This window comes from Chiroxiphia lanceolata, chromosome 3 (assembly GCF_009829145.1).
Source record: "Chiroxiphia lanceolata isolate bChiLan1 chromosome 3, bChiLan1.pri, whole genome shotgun sequence".
Classification (NCBI taxonomy): Eukaryota; Metazoa; Chordata; class Aves; order Passeriformes; family Pipridae; genus Chiroxiphia; species Chiroxiphia lanceolata.
Genome location: NC_045639.1, coordinates 3,914,105 through 3,928,534, shown reverse-complemented (window position 1 = coordinate 3,928,534; position 14,430 = coordinate 3,914,105). Strand labels below are relative to the sequence as shown.

The 14,430-nt window shown below is 47.1% G+C and overlaps 1 protein-coding gene across 8 annotated transcripts in view; it reads right to left on the bottom strand.

The window, feature by feature from the left end:
- BMP2 (bone morphogenetic protein 2) overlaps positions 1 to 14,430 on the bottom strand; it is a 221,942-nt gene that overhangs the window by 27,333 nt on the left and 180,179 nt on the right. For all 8 annotated transcript variants that reach the window (XR_004355839.1, XM_032681640.1, XM_032681643.1 and 5 more), the window contains one exon: positions 7,749 to 7,859. The gene's annotated coding sequence lies outside the window, so the exon portion shown is untranslated. The remainder of the gene's footprint in view (positions 1 to 7,748; positions 7,860 to 14,430) is intronic.

Sequence of the window (14,430 nt, the reverse complement as noted above, 5' to 3'; positions counted from 1 at the left end):
TATCAGTGAGGAAATGATTCCTGGGATGATAAGCTATGAATGACTTATTCATGCAATATTTTCAGTCCTTCATCAGTCTACTAGATCTTGTGCTTATGTTCCAGTCCTTCACATACTGATTAATTTTTCATGTGCTACCAGGCCTTTTTCAAGAAAAGACTGCCAAACTAATGCAATCTGGCCATTTAGTAAGCTGTTCCTTTCCTTTTTTTGTTTTTCTTACCCCATGCCTGGAGTACAAGCCTGTGGAAGGAAGGAAGGGTCTGTCAGAGAACTTGTATGATATTTGTGATTTATTATTAATTGCTGGCACAGCAGTCCCTGCAGGTCACAGGCCCCTGTGCCTGTGCTAGGCAACGCCTGGATGCTGTGCTGGGCAATGTATTGACTAGGAAGAGGGCTTTTCCCAGCCCTTTTAAGTAGGCAGAGGTAGTTTTCCCCTCCTATGTAATGGGAAGGGCAATAAAATGCTGGCTGATCAAGTGCAAGGGGGGGGTCAGGCTGCAACAGAAACTGGGCAAGTGTCTGGAGCTGATCCCTCCACAGCAAACCCAGGGAACAGGCTTTTCCCTTGCCTGAAGTCTGCAGAACTACAGTTTGCAAGGATTTACCACTTAATGGCAAAATTCTGGCCCACAATTACCCTGTGTCTCTCTGCCAAAGCACATAGATGAGTTGTAATCAGAGAGCGGTTTTTTTCCCATCCTCCCTCCAACTTTGCCATGAGGTGGAAGAAGCTGTGATGGGTTGCTGTGCCAGGAATGACACGTGCCTCATCCCAAAAAGCTGCAGCTCAAATCCTGTTGCAGAGAAAGCACCAGGCTTGCAGCACGCAGCCCATGGCGCCGTCAAAAATCTGTAGGCATTTTCCACCCACACCCTATGGCAGGATCCAGGACAAGAAGTAGAGGCCATGGAAAGAGAGCAGAACATTAAATAAGTTGATGTTTTTCAGATAAAGACTTTTCCTCACCATCTCCTTGATACCCAGGTGCTTTGAGGTTCTTAGACTGATGTCAACTAGATGTAATGAGAAAGTAAAATTTACTCCATTCTCAATAATTCAGTTTCGTTTGCAATCCAAAAAATGGTGTCTTGAGTGGGATCATCGCTTATTTTACCTCTTGTGGAAGGTCCAAACTCTTCTCCCAGTGTTGCTGTGAGAATATGCTGGAGTCAGAAGCAACACAAACCCTGTGAGCACAAGTGCCCTCAGGGAAGGGTCCAGCAACAGCGCTCAGAGTGAGAATCTGACTCTGACTCCCTGTACAACTGCAGCCAAGGCTCTGGGTATTTGATACTTTGATTTCTCACCTGTACAACAAGGAAAAGGTAACCCTGCCTTCAGCAGAGCACTCTGAGGATGGCTGCACTGGGTTTTGGAAGGGACTCCGATGCCCAGCATTCAGAATGACCCTCAGACACCTAAACTCGATCCTTCTGACGGAAACATTTATAGCCCTGTGGTTCCTAATTCCAGCTATATGTTACCACATCAGCAAGATGGAGCAAGGTAAGCCTGTTGTCTCCCCCAGCTCTCCCCCAGCTGATCAGCTGGCATTTTGGCTGTGCTAACCAGCACACCTGCTGCCCTGCTGCCCCCCTGTCCTGCAAGCAATGCAATTATCAGGCATTTGTGAAAAAAGACACACACACACACAAAGCAGTGCTTGGTGAACTACCTGCTGCCATCAGGGCCCCAAGGGGCCCAGCCCAGCTCTGCTGTGTGCTCTGAACAGCTTGTCCTTACCCCGTCACTCCACACATGGGACACTATCCCCTCATTGCCCTCACCCAGGGCCTGACCTCAATTATTAACTGCGTTTAGCAAGGACATTATTAAACCTGACTCTCTGCTCCCAGATGAGCTATCAAGTGTCTCTCTTTAACCCAGCAGGAACCTTTTTCTCACCCCATGCCCTTCTTATTACCCTTTAATGTGCCCTGAAGCCTCTGGAGCAACACCATCCATCCCAGATAATATCATTTCTAGAAGGAGAGGGGGGAAAAAAGAAAAAAAAAAAAAGTCCATTCCTGAAGATTTTTTCCTAACTGGCTCCAAAACATCTTTCCATTTCCTTTCTATTTTAATCATCCATCTCTAATAACAAATTCTAAAAACCAACAGGTCTATCCAGTCACAGAAAACTGCTCAGCTGTGGATTAAAGCACGTTACAGTTTTTAGCAGGACACTGGTTCTTTATACCTGTGAAAACTGATCGCAGCTGTCTATTATGATTAAAAAGCAAGAAGATATTAATAACTAACTACTAATTAGCTCGCATTTTAGTCACGGCTTTCATGCCAAACAAAACCAGGAGTGCCACTGAAACATAATATAAAATGTCAGCAAATGTCTACACTTTTGTGCTTGGCAAATGCAACGTGCTGATGACACCAGGGCACGGAAGGGCATTGGGCAACACTCCGTGCTCCTCTTGGGCTCTGGCACAGGAATGCTCCAGGCTGTGGCTGGGGCATAACCCTGGTGTAAGGCAGAGCAGTCCTAAGGCAGCTTTGCTTCTGGAGCCCAGTGGGAGCTGTTCCTGCAGCTGAACGGAGACCTCAGCAGCCTCCAACTCGGTTTCCTTCTGCCTTGCTCCTCTGGTAGACAGTGGGATGTGTCAGGGTTCATCTCACCTCTGTGCCACCCTCAAAGCCCACAGGTGTGTGGTTAACTGGGCTAACTGGGAACCTCAGCTGGTCACAGCTATCAGCAGATCCCAGCATCTCCCAGACACTGCAGCCTTTGGGCAACATCTCCAGCAGAGCCTGCCAGGCAGCAGTGCAGCTCTCCCACCTCCCCAGTTCCCAGTGCCACACACACTGTGCCAGCAGCTGCAGTGCCCCATGGCCTCACCTGACACACCTCATGCCAGTGCTGCCTGCCTTGCTCCATCCACCCAGCCAGGCAGCCTCACACCACCTCGTGCGAGAAAACCCCCTCTGGGGCTGCACTTCTGAGCACAACCACCCCACTTTTCATTTCCAGTGCTGTCCTCTGCTCCACGTCCATACGGTGCCCAGCATCCCGAGGCCCTCATCTCCTCCAGAGCCCCTAGGGGCTGCTAGATTGCAAAAAATACACACCAAAGAACAGCTGGAGAGCACGCAAGCATTCCTCAAACCTATCCTTTGGCTTATGGCAAGCAGCTGAAAAACGCAGCAGCCTTCAAATAAAACTCTATGACTGGATATTGCAAGCACCACGAAGGTTTTATGGATGAGAATGGTCCCTCCCCTCAAAATATTTGTTTTCAATACCCACAAAGTAGTATAATGTCATTTAGCGAGGAGAATTCTGGCAGTGGATGCACAGCCTGGCAGAGCTACAAGTCCTGTAGGTGTTATGATACACACACAACATGTTTTACAAATAGAAAGTGGTTTCCAGAGTTCTTTAATATATTCTAATTTCTCCCACCTCTGCCCAAAAAAGCTGCAGTTATGAAAATACTGTTGCATACTGAAATATTGAAGTCAAAATCTGAAGAGAGTTGTTTTTTTTAAAAGCTCTCTTTTCAGCTATTCCTTCTTCTCTCTTTTTTTTTTTTTTTTTAAAGTCAGGTATGTTTTTAGCAACTTAAACAGGTTGGGTTACCCACAAGAAGTAGTAATTTTTCCACCTAGCAGATTGAGGTATTCATACTCTCTTCAAACATTTCTAAATTTATTCTCCAGTATTATTCAAATAGAAATATTTGCATGTACACCCTGAATCGGATAAAACCCTTTTAGTACCAACCCGTGGGTAGAAACCACACAAATGAAGAAGATCAACAAAATGCACCTTCTTTGAATCCAAAGAGCCTTTGGAAGAAACCCCTTCAAAAAATCCATCTTGTCTCAATTGGTTATTAATGTTATTTCTACATTTTGCAGGTTCGCTCCAGAGCAAACCTAGTACCTGTACAACATGCAGCGAGATAAACCCCTCACCTGAAGGACTTGCTGGCCAGCAGCCACATGGGTGAGCAGTTATTAGCCTAATTTACAGGTGGGACACCAAAGGAAGGAGAGAGCAAGTGAACCTCTTGAGGCCACCTGAGACACCCGTGGTAGTTTTCTTGCACACAGGTCAGCACAGCTCTGGGTTAGTGCTTCAGTCAGCACTCACTGCACAGGGTATGTCCATGTGGGAGAGATATGTCAGGAGTGTTGTCTGGGAACACAGATGAATGGGCAGGTGTCTGATGGTGACAAAAAAGTGTCCTCATGGTTTCATTGGTATTTTCTTAATCCAAATGAAGATGTTTCTAGTTTGTCTTGGATGATGATCTCTGGGAAATGCACTGCTCTCAATTCACTCACTTGGGATGGGGGATTAGCAACCAGGCAGTGAGTTCCCCTATAGGGAGAAGAGCGAGGTGGAGGAAGGCTGCAGTTTGTGATCGGGTTTGACAGGCTGTGCTACCCGAGGAACAGGAGAACTTCAGGGAGCAGGACCTGGAAACTACTGGGGTTTCTCAGGTTTCGTGACCTGTTTATTCCCACACCCTGCTGTGTTCAGTCCACTACATCTGTTCTACAAAGAAGAGCAGGCTTTCCAGTTGCAAGCACGGAACATCTCCCAGACATCTTTTAATTGCTACACATGAGGCAACCATGAGGCTCCGTGTAGGTTGTGATGAGGGAGAAGCTCTTACGCTGCTGAAGAGGGGATGAGATGATGCTGAGAACAGGGCTAGAGCAGTGTGGTACCTGTGCATCAGCTGCAGATCACGACCACAAGGTCTGTCTGTAGCCTGAGGGCAAACATGGAGAAAATAAGTTGGTGCAAATTGCAGGAATTACCTAAATAATGCTTGTCAGAAAATTATATCCCCGCTGTGCCACCCGTTAGTCTGCAAGTAGCTCTTGAGACAGCAGAGGAACTAACACTGAAGGAAAACATTACTCAGCAAAAGGTGGGGCTGAATGATTGTGCCTGTAGCATTTCTCACCTGTTTGCAAATAGACTCCCACCTCTACAACTCTATTTATTGGGCCAGCTCCTCTGAGGTGAACTCAACAGTGCTGATTTAGGCTGGCTCTGAATCCCTGATTTACAAGCATAGCTACTGTGGCCTGTAGTCCATCTCCAGTTGTTTGCTAAATTCCATAGCATGGCCTGCGGTATTCCCACCTCCCGCTGCTGCACAGGCGCCCCAAGGTCATGAATGGTGAGCCCAGCTTTGCAGAACCCATCAAGCCGTTTGTGAAAGGCTCTTTAACCTGGCTCTTCCCCTCCAAAATCCAACCTGGGAGACACAACCCTGTCCATCAGTCCAGTCTCCAGTGGAGGTGAGTCCCAACCCAGCAGACCATGTGGTTGAGTCCTGAGGGACTTAAGCATGTGCTTAAGTTCTCTGCTGGATCAGTGCCTTTGCAACCAGTCCGACTGCTTTGTTAGCAGTGCTGAGCACCAGGGCTGAGCTCCAACAGGAAATAGCAGCTTCCCTTTGAAGTCCTGCCACTGATGTTCACGTAGGTGGGACTTCAAAGAAGAGCCACCGCTTCCCCTCCCAGTATCGGAGGCCCCAGTGTTGGAGAAGCAGTACTGCTGGTTTTAATTGCATTAAGGGATGCTTTAGGGCGGACGATTCAGCCCTTCTCAGAAAAAGGACAACTTGAAAAGGTTCCCACCTGCTGGTAAGAGACCCAAGGAAAGGTGAACTGACACCCCAAAATACCCTTTGAAACAAAGGTCTGTGGAAAGAAATCTCATTCCCTTCTGTTTTCCATAGTGCCACTGGAAACTACCTTGTGTACCTTGTGAGCATCTGGTTTACTCTGGAGCTGTACTCCTGGCCGTCGTAAGGGCCCCTCGCCAACTGGGATGTGGATGAGGAATGGTCAACCTCAGCTCCCATAACAGAGATCACTGGAAAAACTGACTTCAACAACAGCCACACTGAGCCAACGTGAAGAAACACCCCCACAGGCAACCTACATGGCTGATTCTGCTGCTGACTGACAGTGCAATCACACACAGGAGCTCCTGTAATTTCTCTGTATCTCTCTTCCTTCAGGGAAAACAAAACAGAGAAGTCCACATCCTAAACGGTGTCAATAATCTCAGCTGATATCAAAACATGGCTCCACCTTTTCTCTTCCTAGTCTTGCAGATTGCCAGGATCCATCGCTTCTCTCAGTCACCCAGAAGCAAGACCCAGTCAGATGGGAGAGAAGACCCCCAGGACCCCTGAATGCACTAGAGAAGCAGCCAGCCTGCCCAGGGAACGAGAGAAACAGTGCAGGGTTTACAGGGATTTGTGAAGCTCTTCCATGTTCATAGTGATTGTTTTTCTCTTCCCCGAATTCCCTTCAGGTACCCAGATTCCACACATTTCTACATTCAAAAGCCAGCTGCCCAAGCAGGCATGGATTTTGAAGGAAGGTGAGCAGTTCTGGAATTATTCCAGGACTGAGTCCTTTGTGACCTCACTACACAGAGTTCAGCTGAGCTCTGCTGTTCTTGTCACTGACTTCCCATAAGCTGGCCTGGCCATCCCAGCTGGCCAGTCCATGGTTTGTACCTCCACACACAGCACTGGCACACTGCCTGCAGAACAAACCCGAGTCAGCAGGAAAGCAGAGTGTGCCAGTGGGGATTAATAAGAGCAGGAATTCTAACCCCAGTAAAACCAGCTAAGCAAAGATGTGCCCCAAAAATGCAGAGAGCTCTTGCTGCCAGACCCGGAGGGGTTGAGAGCAGCAGCAGTGCAGTGTGACAAGACTGGACTTGACCACTCAGATGATCCCAGCCCAAACCCTGATGTCTGATCTGGTGTGGAGAATGACCAAAAAGCTAAACTGAAACAATTTCTAGCTCAGGAATTAAAAATGAGTATGGAAAGTCCTTCATGTGTCTCTCAGTGGCCATGGCTTTGCTCAACCAGCTCAACAGCAGAACAACTTGCATAGAAACGCTTGAAAAAAGTTCTCTTTTTATCAACAGAAAAGTGATTTTTTTCAAGACATTTCTCTTAGAGTTCTGAGCTTCTACCAAAAAAAGTGCCAATGTGCATTCTCAGGCAAAATTATGCAACTATTCCATATTCAGCAGTTTTCCACTAAAGATTCTTGGGATTTACGAGGCTGGGGGCTTTAATTGCTATTTTTTTCTGAATATTTAATCAACATTTTCCACTGAAGGAGAAAAAATATTCTGGTCAAGTGTTGGTTTCTTTGCAAGGTTGAGAAGGGCAAGGGGGAGAAGGGGTCACTGTATTTTTCCTTAAAGACACAAACATTCTCTTATAACTGAAGCCACCACTGCACTTGTGAGCCCGACAAATTTAGAGGACTCAAAATCAATCAATAAAAAAAGAGCTTGACCACAAAGGAAGTTCTGGTCAACCCTTCAGCTTTACATCACAGGCAACATTAATTTTATCACAGCCTTAAAAAATTAAAATAGAAAAATGCATCTTCTTGGAAAACAGCAGTTATTTTCTTCCCCTGCTCAGATATTTTTATAAGACTGGTTCCACCAGCCTCACTCCTGTTGAGAATCATCTTACCCTGCAGGGCAGACCAGAGGTGAGATATTATGGCCCAAGCAGGACACTAAGATGCATCCACCCAACAAAAACTCTACTGTGCAGCTGAGCTGGACCAGCCTAAATCCCGGGTCCAAGTCTGGTTTGAAGCATTACCCATCCTGTCTGGATACTGGCCTCTATAAACAAACAGGCCAGAAGGTTTGGAGAAGAGGTGAAGCCTTTCTCATTAGCTGTGAGCAAGGAAGGAAGTTGTAGCTTACCAAAGACTGCGGGAATTCTCAAGTCCCTCCTTCCCTTAATAGCAGTGCTGGAGGCGGAGAGGAACCGGGCAGAGCCTCGCAGGGACGGTCCAGCAAAATGGTTGAGACAACCTGGGAAATGAAACACTGCACATGAGTAAGGGTGGCAGAACTCGCCTGACAGATACCTTTCTTGCTGGCTAATCAGAACCACAATTTATAGCTCTTTCCATTAAATCTTAGCTAAAGGACACAGCGGCACAGAGATCGCCCTGAGTCGCTGGCAAACATATGTCTGAACCCTTATTTGCTCAGAGAATTGGTTCTGATAGGTCTGATAGGTCATTGTCGCCCCTCAACATGTTTTTTTCTGCTTTTTCAACATCAGCTTCAGCAAAACTTCCACTGGTAAAAGGTTTCTCTGGCCCAGGAGAAATCTTCTGGTCAAAACACACATAAACAAACCTGGCCAGAGCAGCCAACGGTTTCAGCAGTCAGAAGATGCACACAGATCTTGGATCTCCTAAATCCAAGAGGGACATCTTAACCCCTAGGCAAGAGGCCATTCTTGGATGTTGCTTTCCTGTGGGAGTCACTTCATACTGGCTGTAAGTCATAAAGTATTTGCTGGTAACAGCGAGCCCAGTTCTGCAGAACAGAGAACCAGAAGGAGCAGGAACGTGACGCTGGATCTCCCGAGCGCCAAGCGAGTGACTTGGCTGTCCAGCAGTTTATTGCAGTGATCAGGAAAAACAAACCCTTCACAGATCCCGTTCCTGGATGGAAATGGAATGGAAAAAACTCGCAATCTCCCAACATCTTGTGCAACAGGAGAACCATTTCCTACCCGCTGTTACGGGGGGCAGATCTGCAGAGTTTATCACCTCTTGTCGCCAGAGTCAGGATCTGGCCTGCTGCCTTCCCCCTCATTCAGAATGCACTTTCATCTCTAGTATAAACACCCAGAAATATCAAAAGCCCTGTTGACAGTGCTGCTCTCATTTTCTGCTTTAAGAAGTTGCCAAAATGTACAAAATCAAGCTCCCCAAGTCACAGTGGGCTGTTTTGTCAGTTTATCCAATCGGTAACGTAATACTATCACAACCTCTATCATTCTCGCTCTTTTCTTTTTTTCTTCCCCCACCCCCCTCCTTTCTTTCTTACACAAGAATTTCCCCTGGAAGGGAACACAGTTCCACCAAAAATCAAATCACAGCATCAAATTTCAAACCTGCAAATATCAATCAAATATGGTCCTGATGGAATAGCACTGTCCACGTGCTGCACAAGCATTGTCTGGACCATGCGAGGTAGACTGCGGATATTACTGTGCCAAAGGAGCTTCTCTGGGAATTTTCTCTGAGATTGCAGGAGTCAGAAAGAGGAATGCCTTGCTGTCCCTTCCCTACTACCTCAAAGAGCACATTTGAGGACTGGCCCTGTATTTTTTCTTGTCTTCCTAGTTCCCTTCAAAACCAGTGGGAAAATCTGGGCCTCACAAAATATAGAATCGGGTTCTTTCTTATTTCATTAAGGAAAACAAGAGCAAAATGAGCAGCACCATTCAGCAAACAGCAACTCCGTGGAAAACTTCTAGGAAAACAGGAGCAATGCCAAAAGTTTCTGTAGCTCCGGAGTTCCTAAGCAGGGAAACACATCCCCACAGCAAGGCATGCGTGACATTTGCAAATGACCTTCGCTTGAAATCAAGGTGTAACACACACACATTACCTCGGCACATCATTCACTCTTAATCTATTAACGAAATGACTCATTAACATATTAGTAGCAGTCGTGGTGTTAATAGGAGTAATACTGACACTACTGTCATCGTAGAGCTCGCAGGTTCCAACATGCCAGTTTTACAGGCATCCAACAGAAGGATTTGTGACCCAGCATCAGGAAGGTGGTGAGACAAGGTTTGATAACGCTACCGCAGTTGCTTCATGGGATGTGTGCTATTATCTCTTGTTATCTCCCCGAGGAATCACGGAGATCTAACTGTGCAATCATAAGGATTGTTCAGCGGTGAGATCCCTGATGGTATCTTTGCTGGACATGGGATGAAATCCTACAGAATGGTGGGTTTTTTCATATTCTTTAAATGCTTCTGTTAGTACTCAATCAGGTGTGAAATGCCTGCTGAGCTCTTGCAGAGATTTCTGCTTCTGCAGGGTGCAAGAACACTCTCACCTGAGGGAAAGGTTTTATGAAGTCATTTTGCAGAACTTGTCAAGAACTGCTGGGGAGGAAAAACACACAGCCTAAGAAATGCTGTTGCACATTCCTTTTTCTGCCCTTGATTTCCCTGCTTGGCAATCTCATCTGAAAGGACTTGAGGAATGACCCTGCTAGTTTGGGATTTCCAGAAGCACAGTTCCCCTGATGTTGAGGGAAGGTCCCCACATGTCTGAGCCCACCCACGAGGCTCAGCCAGCACTGCCACACAGCCAGAAATCCCCAGAGCCCAACAAAAGTGCTCTGACCCACCGCTCTTCCAGAGGAGTGTCAGACTCAGGATGGTTGTGTTCTGCAGAGAGAAGGTGTTTGCACAGGACAATTAACGTTATTGAATGGTTCCTGATGGTATAACACAGATCTGATCTATCAGAAGTGCAAACACTGCTCACAAGATTTAGGATGAAACTGAAGTTCAGGTTTCAAGTATCCTTAAAAATCTGACAGTATTCAAGTATCCTTAAAAATCCAGCTTTGGGGACTTGGCTCTAGAAAATTGATTATGAAGACTGGAGAATATCTCTGGCTTCACACACAGACCAAATCTGCAGACACAGGTCTGCCTCTGAGGCCATGGCACAGGGGAAATGAGCCATTCTGTGATACCCTGCCACGTAACCCTGAGTCTGTGGATCTAAAATCCACACTGTAATGGAAGGTAAGACTAGGCAGGCTGGGACCCACAGCTGGGGTGGGAAATATCCACAGTAGCTTTATGTAAGAACAATAAAAAGCAAGCCTATAATTACCTTCACCATGCTGCGCTGAAGTCTCTGCCATTAACATCTAATCTATATACAAAGGCAGAGCATCTTTGAGTGTATTAGAACAGGGAAAGCACTACAGCTCTCTTTTGGGAAAAAAAAGTTCTATGGTACAAGTCACTTTGACACCAAAATCACTGCATTCAAATGAGGCCTTGTCCCATTATAACCAGCGGTAAAAAAAAAGACACCTGTTGAGGTTTGTCTGATGACAATGTTGTTCTCTCTTAACTCAAGGGAGCTCTCTGGCCCCAAGAGCAGACTGAGGTGGGACTCCAACCCCACAGCTAAGGCTGCCACAGCCCTGCCAAAGATGGCTGGGGCCATCTGAGGAATTGTCCATGTTTACCTTCCCAACTGGTTTATCTGGCTCCCACCTGCTGGCTTTTCAGAGCCCCCAAACTATTATTATCGAGAAAATTGTATTAACTACTACGTGCCCGAGTGAGTGAGTAGACAGGCTCAGCCACTGGGAGTGGGAAAAACAAATTCTCAAAGGCAGCTCTCTCCTCCTCCCTTTCCTCAGGCTTCTTTTTATTTTTAAAGACAGAATCAAAACCAGCCCAGATCACCCCACTCCAGGTAGGAGGGACAAGGCACCAGGATCCTCCTTGCCTGTTTTTAGCCTTTTTCAGTGTTCCAGCCAGGTGTCCCAGCTAACGGGGAGAATCCTGCTAATCGTGCACTTGCTGGAACAGCCACAGCTCTCTGCCTTTCTGCTCCAAGCTAAACACCCCCCTGCAATCTCTGCTGGGGTGAAGTAGAGCAAGTGACATCCCCTTCCTCAACATCCCGAAAAGAGGAAAAGCTCCCTGATGCCTCTCTCCCACTGTACTGCTGACTCTTGATAATCTGTCCTGTGCAGAGAATATATGAACAGTCCGTGTCTCAGCAGGGAAAATACACAACCAGGATCAGTGATCCAACAGCTTCTCTGTGAGATCTGCAGAGGTGTGAACTTCACCTTTCCAGCACTTTTGTGAAGTCTCCACTGCTGAGCCGTGCTACCCTTTAGAGATGGGGACAGCCTTCCCAGCACTTCTGCTCTGTAAGAACATGGACTTTCTATCCAGACTGCCTTTATGGAGGCTTTGAGAGGAGAGCTCCTAAATTGAAACCACATTGCCCAGCCTGAGCCAGAGCCTGCTGCATGAGCCCTGTCTACTCCCGAGTGTTTCCAGTGCTGATCGCTTCCCGGCGAGAGCACAGAACAGTAGGGCTTACAGCTCCCGGGAATCTGCCAGCATGGAAACTGTGCTGGACTAACAGCTCACAAACCTCCACCAGAGCTCTGGGACTGTCTTTCGTCTTTCCAGGGTCTTGGTGGGCTCAGAGTGGTCTGAACAGCTCTTTGTGCCTGGAGCTGCTACAAGAGAAACACCTTTCCTTTTTTTTTTTCCAGAAGAGAAGCTGTTGGGACGTGCTCAGCATCTCGCTCTGTTCCGATAACCCTTTCGGCATCCCTCCATTTTCTGGTTATTCATTTGTTACCCCTGAAATCTGATTCCTGATCTCAGCCCTCTCTTATCAGCCCCTTTCGCTGAGGAGTTCCAAAGTTAGTTTTAATCTTTGCGCTCTTTCTCTGTCCCCGAGGCCTTGTTTGCTGGGGGAGGAGGTGAGTGACAGGACTGACATTCTGGGGGGAAGGGGCTGCCCTCCATTAACTCGCTGTTATCTGTCTATTCATCTGCCCACAAAACAAAGGTGTGATTGTTGCTCCAGCTCACAGACCTGCGCTGGCTTCACTCCAGCTCCCGTGGGTCAGAGGAGCAGAGGGGATATGGAAGAATGGCCTGAGGAAGCCCAGCAACCAGAGGGTTGCTCTGCTGAGGTCCATACAGCCACATCCTGCCCGGCACCTCTGAGTGGGAATGATCCCATCCTAGCGACAGCCTGCCTCCCTTTGGATGTACAAACCTGCCCATGAAACACAGGTTGGATTCTGCACCACCCCAGCATCTGGCAAACCCGTTCTGGGCTGTGCTCTTATAGCAATTATATAGGATATAGGGTGCTAGAACATGAGTTCCTTTATCTCTGTTTCCCACATTACACCCTCTCCTAAGGCAAATTGATGCAGCCCCATTGAAGCCGAGGCACTGATTGACACCAGCGGAAGATCTGGCCCCGATTCTGCCGTGCTTTGCCTCTGGGTAGTCATTTACACCTGTTCAGAGTGCAAAAGGCAACAGCAGCAACCGCTGGAGCTGCAAAGCACTGAGGTCCCATCCCAGCCCTTCATAGCCCGACATGCCATGCACAGATCAGTGGCACAGGGCCCAGTTCCCTTTGCATCTAAGTTGGTTTTGGCGTTGCACATAGGCATCCTCTCTTCAGCTTCTAGTAAACCTTGAGATCTCTGCCAAGATTCATGAAAGAAAAAGTTGTGACCCAGTTCCTGGAGGGTGATTTAGTGTAAATAACTCTCAGTGGCATGATGACACCCTCATGAAATCCAGCAGCGCAGTGGTCGATCCATGAAATACGGAGCTAAGAACCAGTCCTAATCCAACCAACCTTACATGTGAATATCTTTTCCTTTCCTTGCACATACAAAATCCCTGGCAACTTCCGGAAGAACTGCAGTTGTGCAAGCCAAACAGGGCTTGGCTTACTTTCTGAATCATCAAAATAATGCCACTTTGCATGGACAACATCAGTTTTTGATCAAAGCTTGCCAACACTGAAAAAACCTTGATGTCTCAATTAGACCCCAGCTGAGCACAGCTATGGGCTTGCCTGGGCTGTCCCTTCAGCCAGCTTTAACCGTGTGGCCAAAGAGTCTTCCAGGGACTGGGCAGACCAGTCTCCACTCACTGCTTGCCATACACCTGCAGGAACTGAGCCTGAACTTTTCTTTGTCATTTTACTGCTCTCAGTGATACCCTGTTACTGTTTGGTGGCCTGTACAAACAATGGTAAAGCTGGGCAGCCACCAACACACATCTTCAGAAGCTCAGTTTTTCTTGGAGAATTACAGCTTCTTCTGGTTTTTGACATTGCCATCCACAACCCACTGAGATTACTGCAAGGCCTCCAGAACCAATTTCAAACAAAATGGACCCAGCATTTAAACTAAGGCACCATGTTTATATCTCTGGGTTGCTTTGGGCTTCTGATTTCCATGGGGATTTGCATAATAAAATACAATAATAGGCTGGGTAGGTACACTGAGCAGTGGCTGTCAGCCAGGAGCTAATGAGCTCCATTGCAGACTGTTTAGCCCTGGACAAGTCACTTGACCTTCCAAAGTCACATCATCCCCACCTGTGAAATGGGGATGGCAATACTTGCCTCACAGGGGTGTTGTGAGGATTAATTAGTTGCTGCTTGTACATCACTTTGATGATGTTAAAAACTACATGCCTGCTAAGTATTGTTATTGTATCATGGCTGAGAAGATATTGCATTTAGGGCTAAATCCTGCCCTTGGAAAAGGATGTGTCTTTCCCCACATCTTGTGCAAGCAGCATTTATATAACTTTGGTACCAAACATCAACATGCACCTTGTACCTCCGAGGTTGCCAAATCCCTGGAACAACAGCCTGCTGGGAGTCATGTGATGCCCCATCCCACCACAAACAGCTTTGGGCAGAAGCCCAACTGCAAACTCTTTCTCTTTCTTCCCCCATGAATTGAGATTAGTAAATGTTTCCATCAGGGATTTCAGCAGTGACCTCAGGTCTGGGGCTCCGTGCAC